Below are 14054 nucleotides of genomic sequence, written 5' to 3'. Positions count from 1 at the left end.
TTTTTGTAGAAATTAACACGTCATCTACATACACACATATTTTTGTTACAGAGTTTGCCCTTTCCTTTATAAACACACAATTGTCTGCCTTTCCTTGTGAAAAACCAATATCTAGCAATTCTTTTGCTAAAGTTTGGTGCCAATTCCTTCCACTTTGGTGCAGACCATAAAGGGATTTATTTAATTTGCATACCAAACCTTCAGCGGCGTCTATGCCTTCAGGAACACGCATAAAAATTTGTTCTTTTAAATCTGCAAACAAATATGCAGTTTTTATATCTAGGTGATAAACAGGATGTCCACGTTGTGATGCATCTTTTAACAAAAGTTTAACTGTTTCATATTTTACACTTGGTGAATAGCACAAATCATAATCTTCTCCTGGAATTTGTTGAAAACCCTTAGCAACTAGTCTTGCCTTGTACCTTACAACTTCATTTTTGTCATTCATTTTAACTCTATAAACCCATTTTGAATCAATAAGTCTCATATCTGGGGTTTGTGGTACAAGAGACCAAGTGTTATGCTCTTTTAAAGAAGCTATCTCAGAGTTCATAGCTTTATACCAATTTACAGCTTGGTGCTTAGGTAAATTCCGAACATCATTGTAGCTTTTTGGCTCAAAAACCGCCTTATTGGCATACACAGTATTAAAATGTTCTTCTGCGAAACGTTGTGGCTTCTGCCTCTTTCTATCTGAACGTCTCAGTCCGGAAGGAGAGTCAGACTCCTCAGACTTAATGGGACTCAGTGAACTACTAGTTTCAGGTTGTAAATCATCATTGTCAGACTGAAGAGGTGCCTGTAGGCTAAGCTCACGGTCAGAAAACTCAAGAGAATCTAACCTCCCCTCGGGTGCCTGTGACTTTAAATCCTCAAACAAATTATCAGATTCAACAGGCTTTTCGTCTTTTACTATTAATTCAGAATCACCATTTCCTCCTGCTGCTGCTGCTGCTTCTTCCTCTTCTTCCTCAGTATCATTTATACCATCAGTATCTTGGAAAACAGCAACTCCATTCCAATTTACAGTTTGTATCATGCTTCTGGTAATATGAAATTTGCCAGTTGCTGGTATGTAAATTCTGTACGCCCCCTGCTGGTAGCCCATTAATTTTCCCTGAACACTACGTTCACCCAATTTCTGCTTAGCAGGATAATGCATAATTACATCTGAACCCCAAATGCGTAGGTATTTCAGATTAGGGCGTTTTTTAAACAGCTTCTCATAGGGGGTGACATCTAAACCAGAATGATAACTGCGATTTCTAACATAACAAAAGGCATGGAGCGCTTCAGCCCAAAAGTCTTTGGGCAGATTAGCATCGTGCAGATAAGTTTTAACCCCTGCCTGCAGGTCACGCTGCACAACTTCAACGAGCCCATTTTGCCAGGGACTTCGGGGGCAAGATAACTCATGAGTAGTCCCCTGCGCTTCCAGGAATTTCTCAAAATCTTCAGAAACAAATTCCCCACCCCGGTCAGAAAACAGGTTCTTAATTGGTTTGTTAAAGTGTGTTTTTACCCAGTTGCAAAAAACCTTGTACTTCTCAAATGCTTGGGACTTCTCAGCTACTGCATAAGTCCAACAATATCTACTATACTGGTCTATCAGAGTAAGCCAGTACTTCGAACCTCCTAATGAGGGTGGGAGTGGCCCAACTAAATCACAATGTACACGCTCAAATGGCTCAGTTACTTTCCTATCTGAGCACCTACCCTTGCGTGCAACCTTAATCTTATTCTTGCAACAGGATAGACACTGCATAAAGAATTTGCATGGTTTTAAGTTGAGGCCATCGACAATATTCTTTGTCTTAATTACATCAGCAAAATTCAGATGTCCCAGAATTCTGTGCGCCACGTGGACACACCCAGAATGTGGCCTTACATTCCTCAACCCTTGGCTTGACTGTGCTGTTCTGCAATTTATAGGCGATTGGGAGTAGGTGCGAAAATACAGTCTATATAAACCATCAGATTCCCGGGCATACAATAGACGTTTGTTCCCCTCGAAAAACTCACACATTGACTTTATGAAACGCACAGTTATGCCTTGACGAGCAAAACACCTTACTGATAATAAATTGTCCACTGACGGGCAGTAAATGCAGTTCGCTATTGTAATGTTTAAAGAGTCAAGTTTAACGGTACCCCTGCCAAGCGACTGCAAAACTTGTGAATTGGCTAAATGTACATTACCAATTTCCTCTTCGAAAGAAATAAACAAGCTTCTATCATTGCAGAGATGCTGCGATGCTCCTGAGTCGACAACAAAAGACTTCCACTTGGCACCTTTAATTCTTTTACGATCTTTAGTCCGAGCGTGAAAAGCTCGCGGCTCGTTTCTGTCTCTACTATACGATGCTGGCTGCTGGGCTGACGACCGTGATTGACGAACAGAAACAGGCTTGGGAGTACTTTGCTTTCTTTTGGATCTGCAGTCCCTTGCAAAATGTCCTTGCTTATTGCAGAACCAACAACGCTTTGCAGCTTTAAATGCAGTTGTATCACCACAGGTTTGCATATGGCGTTCCTCATTCTTTCTGGAAACAGGAGTGCTTATGGCACAAGCCTCCCTTCTATCCAACTCGCCCATTAATCTTGCCGTTACCCCTTCCACAGTTAATTGTGCTGGTGGAACGGCAGATATCTGGCTAGCTATACCATCAAAGTCCTCGTTAAGGGAACAAAGGATGATAAAAACATACTGAATATCAGGTATCTCCATGTCCCTTCGAATTAACTCGCCGCGTATTGCCTCCAGACGTCTCAAGTGTGCTGCCAAATCACCACCAGACTGCAACTTCGTCTGGTACAACTGCCTGAAAAATGTCAATGCAGACGCTGACTCTTTTCTAACATGCACTGCTGCAAGACTGTCCCACATTTCTTTGGCAGTTTTCTTATTTCTTATATAGACTACTTGCTGGTCGCTGACTGCCAAATTAATTATCGCCCTGGCTTTTGCATCTCCTTTCGACCAAGCATTAGTTACAGGGTTAGGAGGGTCATCAGTTACATAGGTCCATACTTCTCTAGAGGTCAAAAGCGCCTCCACCCGAAAAGACCATAAACTATAGTTCTCATCTGTTAGCTGTGGGAAGACCAGAGCCTTCTCAGCTTCAGGAACCCGGTCAACCATTCTGGAACTCTTCCAGACCCACAAAAACTACGCCAACAGGAGAAGGAGTTTTCAAACCTTTCTCAGAGTCCAAAAATATGCAGTCATCCACTCAGCAGCTGGGCCCATAACCAAAGATGTTGGCTTTTGCAGTATAGTAACGCTGCAGAGAGCTTGCTGGGGAGATCATGCATTAAAAAGAAAGGACTCAAAAAGTACTTAAAGGTTTTAATAAGAAAAACAAAAACTCCATTTACACTAAATACATCAACAAACCAACATGACCCAACCACCAACCCATCCCCCAGGGTAATGGGAGAGCTAGGTGCTGCTCCTTATATACTCTACCCAAATGCTGACACTCTACCCAAATACAACTCAGCAGCACCTGCTACGTTTCACAGCTGTAAAGCTGGGTCTCGTTAGTTTTCTCTGGCCCTTGCTCTGGCCCCTTAAAGACATACACATGGAGTGGAACAATGATGAACCTTTACATTTAAAGAAACCATTCAACAGCTGGTAGCTTCAAGAGCACCATCCAACCATCTCATTCTCTGTCGTCCCCTTCTCCTTGTGCCCTCCATCTTTCCCAACATCAGGGTCTTTTCCAGGGAGTCTTCTCTTCTCATGAGGTTGCCAAAGTATCGGAGCCTCAGCTTCAGGATCTGTCCTTCCACTGAGCCCCCAGGGCTGATTTCCTTCAGAATGGAGAGGTTTGATCTTCTTGCAGTCCATGGGACTCCCAAGAGTCTCCTCCAACACCATAATTCAAAAGCAAGGTACATTTGTAGATATGCGGAGTCTAAGCTAGGCCTCAGACTTTTTACCTTGCAGCTTCCATCCTCTGTAAGGAAGAGTCATGTGCTGTTGGCTAAGAGCCAGCAGAAGAGTCCAAAAGGGCAAAAAGGAGGCAAAGAGGAGGTTGGCTGTGTGACTGGCCCTTTTACAGGGTCTGCTAGGGTGCCGCCCATCTACCTGGTCACACACAGGGGAAGGATGCTCCAGACCAGGTGTGAGAGGAAGTCCTCCCTGTCCGGAGCAACATTCCCCTGCGTGTCCACTCTAGGAAACAGGAAATGTATTTGACTGCTACAGTGATGATACCTCCTGCATCCTGAATCTTCCAACATCCGAATGTCCACGAGTTCTTGCATTATGATGGGGAAAGGAGAATATCCTTTTCTCTATCCACCATGCTATGTATAGTTTTATTAACTTTATTAAAGAGCCAGCGTGGTGTAGTGGTTAAGAACGGTGGACTCGTAATCTGGTGAACCGGGTTCGCATCCCCGCTCCTCCACATGCAGCTGCTGGGTCACCTTGGGCTAGTCACACTTCTCTGGAGTCTCTCAGCTTCACTCACCTCACAGAGGGTTTGTTGTGGGGGAGGAAGGGAAAGGAGATTGTTGGCCGCTTTGAGACTCCTTAAGGGGAGTGAAGAGGGACACGGGTGGTACCGTGGGTTAAACCACAGACCCTAGGACTTGCCACTCAGAAGGTCGGCAGTTCGAATCCCCGTGAGTGGGTGAGCTCCCGTTGCTCAGTCCCTGCTCCTGCCAACCTAGCGGTTCGAAAGCATGTCGAAGTGCAAGTAGATAAATAGGTACTGCTCTGGCGGGAAGGTAAATGGCGTTTCCGTGCGCTGCTCTGGTTCGCTAGAAGGAGGTTAGTCATGGTGGCCACATGACCCAGAAGCTGTATGCCGGCTCCCTTGACCAGTAAAGCGAGATGAGCCCCGCAACCCCAGAGTCAGTCACGACTGGACCTAATGGTCAGGGCTCCCTTTACCTTTACCTTTACCTTTACCTTTAAGGGGAGTAAAAGGTGGGATATCAAGTCCAAACTCCTTCTACTCTTCTTCTTTTTCTTCTTCTTCTTCTTCTTCTTCTTCTTCTTCTTCTTCTTCTTCTTCTTCTTCTCCTCTTACCTTGTCTCTAAAAAGTCTCCAGATTTCACAGTGCTTTTCTCCAACCAAATAATGTACGCAAAGGTGTATATATTAGGGAAATGTTGTTGTTTATTTATTAAATTTGTGTACCCCCTCCATACAAAATGAAAGCACAATATACATAATTTTAAAAAAGCAAAAGCCAAACAATCCAGTACCCCCCTCCAGACTCATTTAAAAGGCCATAGAATGTTATGTGCATAAAAATCAATATGTTAATGGAAATAACATAGAAAACTCCATTAGATTAGGGCAATTTGCTTGCAAAAATGTCTACATTCATGAAAACTGCATGCAAAGCTATGCTTACTGAGATAAATTTGCACAATTCTCTCTCTCACAGACACAGATATTAATTTATTTTTTTAAATGGTTATAGAAGTTTCTGCAAAATAGAATTTTGGCAAACAAGATCTGGTGCCAATATACATAGTCCACATACAATTATAGACCACTATCAAACAAATAGAGACATAAAATAACACCAAAATAAATAAACGAAAGGTACGTGAGTGCATGGAAGGTAGCAACTAGAACTATTTATAACACAGGCACATAATGGTTAAACAAGACAAAGTTACAAAACATCAACCCTATTATATCGGTCATATCTATTCATAGGCTGAGGGGGTCCTTGGATAAGTCCCCCCTGCACAAATGTATGAATGAATTTTCACGAGCAATTTCACCAATTGCTGCAGAAACGAAGGACAGAACTGAAGAGAAACGGATAATAATAATAATAATAATAATAATAATAATAATAATAATTTATTTATACCCCGCCCATCTGGCTGGGTTTCCCCAGCCACTCTGGGCGGCTTTCAACAGAATATTAAAATACAATAGTATATTAAACATTAAAAGCTTCCCTAAACAGGGCTGCCTTCAGATGTCCTCTAAAACAGTGTTTCCCAAACGTTTTTGGGCAACGGCACACCTGTTAGCCGGAAAAAAATCTCGCGGCACACCACCATTAAAGCCCCGCCCCTTGACGTCAGCGCGCAGCGTCACGCCGGGAGGGACGCACAAAAATGAAAGTTTTTTCCCTCCCCCTTGCCGGGGTGGGAGGAGGCAGCAGAGCGAGGGCAGCTGAGGCGGCGGCGATAGCGGGCGGAGGAGGAGGGGGCGGCGGCGGGAGTTGCTGCTGCTGCTGTTGTTGCTGCTGCTGCCCGGACATGCCGGCCTCCTCCTCCTCCGCTGTCTCGCGCTTCTCCCTTTTGCGCGCGCTGCCCCGCCGCTCGGCACCACCACCGCGGAGCCGCCCCCGGCTCGACGCGGATCCTCGCCGCCGCCGCCGCCTCTCACCGCCCGACTCGCCCGCCTTCCTCCCACGGCACACCAGCCGGTGTCTCACGGCACACTAGTGTGCCGGGGAACACCGGTTGGGAAACACTGCTCTAAAAGTCTGGTAGTTGTTTTTCTCTTTGACATCTGATGGGAGGGTGTTCCACAGGGCGGGGGCCACCACCAAGAAGGCCCTCTCCCTGGTTATCTGTAACCTCACTTCTTGCAATGTGGGAACCGCCAAAGGGGCCTCAGAGCTAGACCTCGGTGTCCGGGCAGAACGATGGGGGTGGAGACGCTCCTTCAGGTCTACTGGACCGAGACCATTTAGGGCTTTCAAGGTCAGCACCAACACTTTGAATTGTGCTCAGAAACGTACTGGGAGCCAGTGTAGCTCTTTCAAGACCAGTGTTCTATGGTCTTGGCAGCTGCTCCAGTCCAGGTCTAGCTGCCGCATTCTGGATTAGTTGTAGTTTCCGGGTCAACTTGAAAGGTAGCCCCACATAGAGCACATTGCAGTAGTCTAAGCGGAAGATAACCAGAGCATGCACCACTCTGGCGAGACAGTCCACTGGCAGGTGGAGTCTCATCCTGCATACCTGTGATGGCCTGGGATTCGGACTCAGAGGCTGAACCTGAGGAATCCCAGCCTGCACAGGATTCCCCGCCTCCAGGACCAGTTGAGACGGGGCTGGGGCATGAGCCTGAAGGGTCCTCACCTGTGCTGGATCCTCAGGTGCAGGCACCAGGTGAGTCTGCTCTGGCTCCTGAGGTGATGGAGGACCCATTGCCTGCAGGTGCTCCACTCTCAGCCCCGTCAGGGGAAGGTGAGGTTGCCTCTGGGTCCAGTAACCCTCCAGCCTCTCCTGGGCTGCAGAGGCTCAGGGCAGAGAGGCAGAGGGAACTAAGTTCCCGCAGGAGGAGTGCTCGCCTCCAGGCCAGGGGAGGCGAGTCACCAGAGGATCGGGACCGCCCTTTGCGTCGGGGCAGATAAAAGCCGGTGAGCCCCAGTCCCAAGTTGCGGGAGCAACGTTGTTGGTTGCTAGTTCCTGCCTGAACCCTGTCCTGCTTTCCTGCCTGAGCTCCTGGCTTCACCCGACTCCCTCCTTGCCAGCCTGTTCCTGACTTCACCCGACTCCCTGCCCTGCACCCAGCTTCAGCTACTACAGACTGCCTCCCCATTGCACCTTTGACCATGGACCGGACTTGGACCTCGCCTCTCAAGTAACCCACGGGTCCAGCACAGTGTGTGTGTGTTGCAGGATGCTCCCCTGAAGCTTGGGAGCAGAATATAAACAGTTCCCACTGCTTTTAGCTGGGTTTATAATGTTGGTTTTTCGCAGGGGGTGAGATTATTTCATTGCCATTTCTATGGAAACCGACCCATTCCAAGCGGGTCATTCTAGACATTTCGTTAGGTCTTGGCATGAAGGAGTTGCAAGGTTGACTGACGTTTGCCAAGCCCAGAATTTGGGAGCGGGTGAGGGCGGAGTGGGGTGGGTGTCATTTAGTCTGTTTATACCTGAACTCATCAGGTACTGACCACACACTTCCAAGTACCGTTGGAGTCTCATGCCAGTGTGGTGCAGTGGTTAGAGTCTTGGGCTAGGACCTGGGGGAAACCAGGGTTCGAATCCCCCCAATTGAGCCATGAAGCTCACTTGATGATCTGGGGGAGGGGGGTTCAGTCCCTGCCTCTCAGCCTAACCTACTTCACAGAGTTTATGTGGGGATTAAATGAGGAGGGGGAGAAGAATGGCAGGTGAAGTGGACGGGTTATCACAAAAAGGGCTAAAATGACCGGAAGAACCAGAAATCAGGAAGACCAAAATTTTAATTAGGGATGGGGAAAATTTCTAATTTAGCCTAAAAACCATTGTAAACAGCTAAAATCCACCTGGGCCTAGGGGGACGAGGCCCAGACTCACCAGCCCTAATGAAACCACCTAGCGAAACCACCACCACTGTGAATGAGCAGTGTGTGTGTGTGTGTGTGTGTGTGTGTGTGTGTGTGTGTGTGTGAAGCATCTGAATCCAAAAGAGCTGGGAGGGGGTTGCCTTGCCTTTTAATGCAAGCAGATGAGACTGAACGCTGGGAGATTCAGGACAGACGAAAAGAAGCAAACCACTAAGCCCTATGGGAAAGACGGCTCTGATTCTATGGAATAATATAAATAAATGATAAAATCTGCCGGCACCTTCCTTTTGCTTCCCACCTCTGCTGCAGCCCTGCTGCAGCTCCAAGGCTTAAGGGAGCACCCGTGAATAACAATTGTCCCCCTTGCATCTCTCGAAGTCTCCCAAGAAAGCCAAGAAGCGATCGGAAGGCGCCAACTCCAACGTCTTTTCCATGTTTGAGCAGGCTCAGATCCAGGAGTTCAAGGAGGTACGTCAAGACAGCCCAAGAAGAAAGGCGGCGGCGGAGGGGGGGGGGAAATGGCCTTTTGGAGGAGAGTTGCACCCAAAATCTTCCTAAATCATTCTGGTCTTGTTTGTTTTTTCAAAAAAATTATTGAGTTTCCAAATTTATATAACAATAAAAAAAGAAAACATTACATTAAAAAGAAAACAGACAAACAAACATTTATCTTAACTGTTAGATATCCACTTTTGTACCATTGTTACATGACTTCCTCAAATCCCACTAGCTGAGTTTCCAAATTATTCATTGTCGCAGTTTTCCAACACTATTTTCCAATAATAATTACTTAGTCATTTAACATCTTTCTTCCTTTCCATATTGACTTCAATCCATAGTATTATGTAATTTAACATAGTTATCTCCTAGACCAATCAGTTACTCACAAGTAGTTCTACTTAGATTAACTTAACATATTTATTTAAATAGTCCTTAAATTTCTTTCATTCATTATGATACTCCTCCTCCTTCTGATCACGGATTCTTCCGGTTAGGTCAGCCAGCTCCAAAAATTCCATCATCTTCATCTGCCAGTCCTCCACTGTTGGTAAATCTTGTAGTTCCCAATTTTTAGCTAACAAAATTTTGTTAGCTTCCTAGATCATTCTGAGAAAGCAGTCCAGGATGGCTGCGCACTGAGTCAAAGGGGCAGCTCCACATTCAAATCTCACTCTCCACAAACTCCCCTGAAGTGCCTTTGGCTTATCTCTCAGTCTCGGTTCCACACCTGTAATAAAAGCAGCACCTCTTTGCAGGCGTTCCTTTGCTAAACCAAATCAGCCGGCCGCAGGCAGCCTTGTGTCTTGAGGGCAGGCCAGGCCAATGCTTTTACTCATTTATTTTAAGCACAGAATTGCACGCCAAGTCCTGGGTGAGTCCACATTCTCAGAGACTAAAGGTTCTAGAAACCAATTAAAAGGGGCTTAAATGGGAAGCCCGGTCTCAGCCGTGGAACCTGTTCACAATACCAGAGCTTAAATGCTGGAATACAAGACTCCTGCCAATTTCAACGCATGGCAAAACACCAGCAGGTGGTGCATACTCTGAGCTGACTTTCTCTCCGTCCCCCCCCCCTTTCTATTTTTGTTCGGTTCTGCAGAACAGATTTCTGGGTTTGCTCTGGCTGTGGGGAGGGGGAGGCATTGAAGTAAGGGGGACACACACCCAATCTGGTTCCCAATTTGCAGTGACCACATTCCCGCAGCATTTTGCAATTTTATTTTATTTTATTTTATTTTTATTTTATTTACTTTATTTACTTTTATTTACTTATTTTATTTATTTATTTATTTATTTATTTACAGTGTGAATGTGGCCTAGGTTAGCCCTCTTGGCCAGGATTCCAGCAATAAGTGGGTCCTGATCCACATCGAGAATAGCAAACAGCTGCTCTCTACCGTCTTCCGTGCTCTTCCAATGCCCACCTGCCTCAGCCGATGGAATGTCCACATTCAAAAAAGCATGAGAAACCGTTAGCCTGCTCATGGAATCTCCCACCACAGGAGAGGACATTTGAACCGGTATGGTGGTTCCTCCTCCCTCTTTGTCGTCTCCTTTGTCATCTAGAAGTCTCTGGAAATACACTTTAGAAGATTAAATGAGAATTCCTGGGACTAGAGGAATATAATGAGTGGGGTATCTTCCTCTCTCTGCTGTCCACCCTTCCTCCTTTTGGTCCTTCTTATCACCCAGAAAGGTGACCACAACAGCTTCTGAGAAGAGAAACTTGTGGCGCCTAGGCCCTAAAGTTGTGGAGGCCTTTAGAGTCAAAGGTTTAAGGACGGACAGTGTTTTGGTTACCCTAACTCCATTTGCATATGCCAGACAGCAGAGGGCGCGTCACCTTTTTAAACTCTCTCACAACCAAATGATGTTGACGACTGTCAAGAGAGAGATGGTGGCAGTGGCAGGAATTGCCTTGTGTTTTCTTGAGCACAAGTCTAAAAAAGCCTCTTGAGAATTAATGATTGGTGGGGATGTTAAGTCAGAAAGCCCAGTCTATTCCTACAATCAAAGATTTCTCTCCTTGTACTTGAATTTCAATTTCTCTCCTCTCTACTCTAGGCTGTTTAAGGATAGTGAATAGTGGAAGCAAATCATGGCACGTGGCAGCGGTGGCCTCCACAAATGGTTGGTTCTGCAGTTGATGAATCCTGTTATTTTGCTGGGGTTCCTCCTTCCCACCAGCTCATTTCCTGCTCCTGAGTATACGTGGTATGAAGTGATCACCCCAAGGCAGTTGGTGCTTTTTGAAGGGAAAGCCAAGAAGGATGACCTTTCCTATATCCTCAATGTATCAGGAAAGGACTACGTCATTCACTTGAAGCCCAGGAAGGATGACTTCCTGGTCAAAAACCTCCCACTCTTCACATACAGTTCCCAGGGCAGACGGATCGAAAGTCATCCCCACATCCCTGTTGAATGCTACCACGAAGGGCATGTGGAGGGCGTAGCCAATTCGCTTGTGGTTCTTAAGACCTGCTCTGGCTTGACCGGATTCCTAAGTATCAGAGACAGAAATTATGGCATAGAGCCTTTCCACAATTCTTCAGCTTTTCAGCACCTTCTCTACCTGATCAACGAACCAAAGCCTTCTATGTGTGGAATGAGAGCTCCAGTTGCAAAGCGTCAGGCAGAAGAACTGAGGGCGGAAAGGGGGACCCGGCGTGACCCAAGGCACCCAAAATACATTGAGCTGTACATTGTTGTGGACGAGAAGCTGTTTCAGTTTGAAGGTGCCAATAAAACCAGGATGGCATACCTTATTTTGGACATAGTTAACATAATGGGTGTGCACTTCCAGGTGCTGCACACAAGTATTGTCCTGATTGGACTGGAGATCTGGAACACAGGCAACCCTTTTGAGGTTACAAATAACGTTGGGTTGCTTCTGAATGATTTCAACAGCTGGAGAGTGAACGGTCTTGCGAAGTGGATGAAGCACGACACAGCCCTGTTGCTCACTCACCAGGAGTTCGAGCACACCCTCGGGAAGTCATACGGTAATGCCATCTGCAGGCCAAGCTATTCTGCAGGGGTTTTGAGCTACTTGCAGAAGAATCCAATTCTCTTTTCAAGGGCCATGTCCCATGAGTTGGGTCATCACATGGGGCTTGAACACGACGAATCCAACTGTGTTTGTGGAGGATACAAAACCTGTGTCATGCATTCGTACCAGGCAGAAACGAACGAGTTCAGCAACTGCAGCATTCACACTTATGCAGAACTTGTGCTGAAAGGGAACCTGGACTGCCTGGACAACAGGCCCCAAAAAATACCACCTATCAAGCATTGTGGCAATGGATTGTTGGATAAGGGAGAAGAATGTGACTGCGGCGGCACGCAGAGGTGCAGGCAGGATCTTTGCTGCAACGCTGACTGCACCTTGAAGCCAGGTGCACAGTGCTCTTCTGGGGCATGTTGTAAAAACTGTCACTTCCGTCCAAGTGGAGACCTTTGTCGAATTGAGATCAATGAGTGTGACCTTCCCGAGTACTGTAGTGGGACATCTGAGTGGTGCCCCAATGATGTGTACATGCAAGACGGGATGCCGTGTAGCAAACACGATTCCTATTGTTATGCCAAGCAGTGTTGGACTCACAACTACCTGTGCGCCAGGATCTTTGGCTATGGAGCCACAGCGGCTCCAGCATCCTGCTTTCAGTCTCGGAATACTGTGGGGGATAAGTATGGCAACTGTGGCAGGGAATGGACAGGAAGTACTTTTGTGAAATGCCAGCCTCAAGACGTAAAGTGCGGGAGAATTCAGTGTAGCAATGTCAGAGACGTACCTTCAATACCACACTATACCGTGACTCCCACTGAGTTGTCAGGCGCTGGTGATGGCTGCTGGAGCGTGGCCTACCATGGCGGGACAGATTTTGTGGATCTCGGAATGGTGCCTGACGGCACTCCATGTGGCCCTGGGAAACTCTGCAAGAACCAGACGTGCATTTTCAGGAAGAAGGCAGTATGTGATCCCAATAAACTGTGCAGTGACAGAGGTGTTTGCAACAACCGCAATAACTGCCACTGCAACAACGGCTGGGCCCCTCCAAACTGCACGTTTTGGGGGTCCGGGGGAAGCATTGATGGTGGGTCTCCAAGGCAGAACTGGAGCAGAAAAGTCGTGAAACGAGCTTTTGAAATAGTGATCCCTGTAGGAGTCCTGGTTCTTGCCGCTATCACTTTCATTGTGCCAAGGCTGTGGAAGCTACCAGGATGGTTTAGGCAATTCACCAGCTCACAGGTTGAAGGGAATCTGCAAGGCAGCAGCCCAGATGTTGACAAAGTTGATTCCTGTCCCTCTTCCTAAGTAAAGGAAGGATTGAACTCTACAGATTCCAAAGAGTAATGCTTGTGGACATTTCAAGGCATCCTTGGACCTCCTGTTAAGACATCGACTGCCCTCCAAAGCATCTATAATAAAGCAGAGGTTGGTGGCAAGTGGACTCCAGTCCCCATCATCCCTGGCTGTTGACCATGCTGCGCCAGTGGCTGATGGGAACTGTAGTTCAGCCGTATGTCGGGGGCGGCGCACATGCTCCCTCATCCCAGAAATAAATTCCCCCTGTATATAGTCCTTATAATAGGAGCAATTGTAATACGGTCTTTGCTCTAATAAAATTTGCATTTTCCCCCAGTTGCAAAAGCCTTAAGAAGAATGCACTGAAAACAAGGTAATCATTTGCTGGCATTTTTATTACAGAGAATGCAGGGTAAGGAGATGTGAGGAAGTCCAGTTAGGTATACAAAAAAGTTATGAACAGTTGTGTTTTTTATTTTTTCTCTTTTCCTCTTTTTTCTTTTCTATATTGTTTGTTGGTATAATTGTATGCTTTCTCGTTTGTTATTTCTTTGGTGAAAGAATTTCACGTGTTTGTTATGTGATTTTCTATTTTATGTTTGAAAATTGAATAAAATATTTAAAAAAAGAAGAAGAATGCACTGAAATAGTTTAATGAAATCAAATGTTTCACTCCGTGCTGTGTAACCTTTTCATCCAGGGTGAAACAGCCAAGACCTAACATGAGAAGAGTCCTGCCAGTCAGGCCAATGAGCCATCAAGTCCAACCCCATCTTCTTACCGTGGCCAAAGAGAGGCATGTGGTCAACCCCCAAGCAGGAGCTGAGCACAAGATTCTTTTCTTGCAACTGGATGGTCAGGGCTGAGGGCAGTTTTGGGTCAAAGCGGCTGGAGGACACCATCTTGGCCAAAACGGAGCTTAGGCTGAGCAAATGATGGAAGAGAGGCACGCTTATATGGCTGCTCGAAC

At 46.4% G+C, this 14054-nt stretch overlaps 2 protein-coding genes and 1 pseudogene across 14 annotated transcripts in view; 2 read left to right on the top strand and 1 right to left on the bottom strand.

The window, feature by feature from the left end:
- Positions 1–14054, top strand: part of LOC308588810 (uncharacterized protein) — a 218927-nt gene that overhangs the window by 4513 nt on the left and 200360 nt on the right. The window lies entirely within an intron of this gene.
- Positions 1–14054, bottom strand: part of LOC308588706 (uncharacterized protein) — a 196808-nt gene that overhangs the window by 72460 nt on the left and 110294 nt on the right. The window lies entirely within an intron of this gene.
- Positions 10832–13126, top strand: LOC308589887 (disintegrin and metalloproteinase domain-containing protein 21 pseudogene; annotated as a pseudogene). The gene has a single exon. The product of its transcript is annotated as a disintegrin and metalloproteinase domain-containing protein 21 pseudogene (transcript).

This window comes from Podarcis bocagei (genome assembly GCF_964188305.1).
Source record: "Podarcis bocagei genome assembly, chromosome: 6".
Lineage (NCBI taxonomy): Eukaryota > Metazoa > Chordata > Lepidosauria > Squamata > Lacertidae > Podarcis > Podarcis bocagei.
The sequence above is the reverse complement of the archived record's forward strand: the minus strand, read 5'-3'. Positions and strand labels throughout refer to the sequence as shown.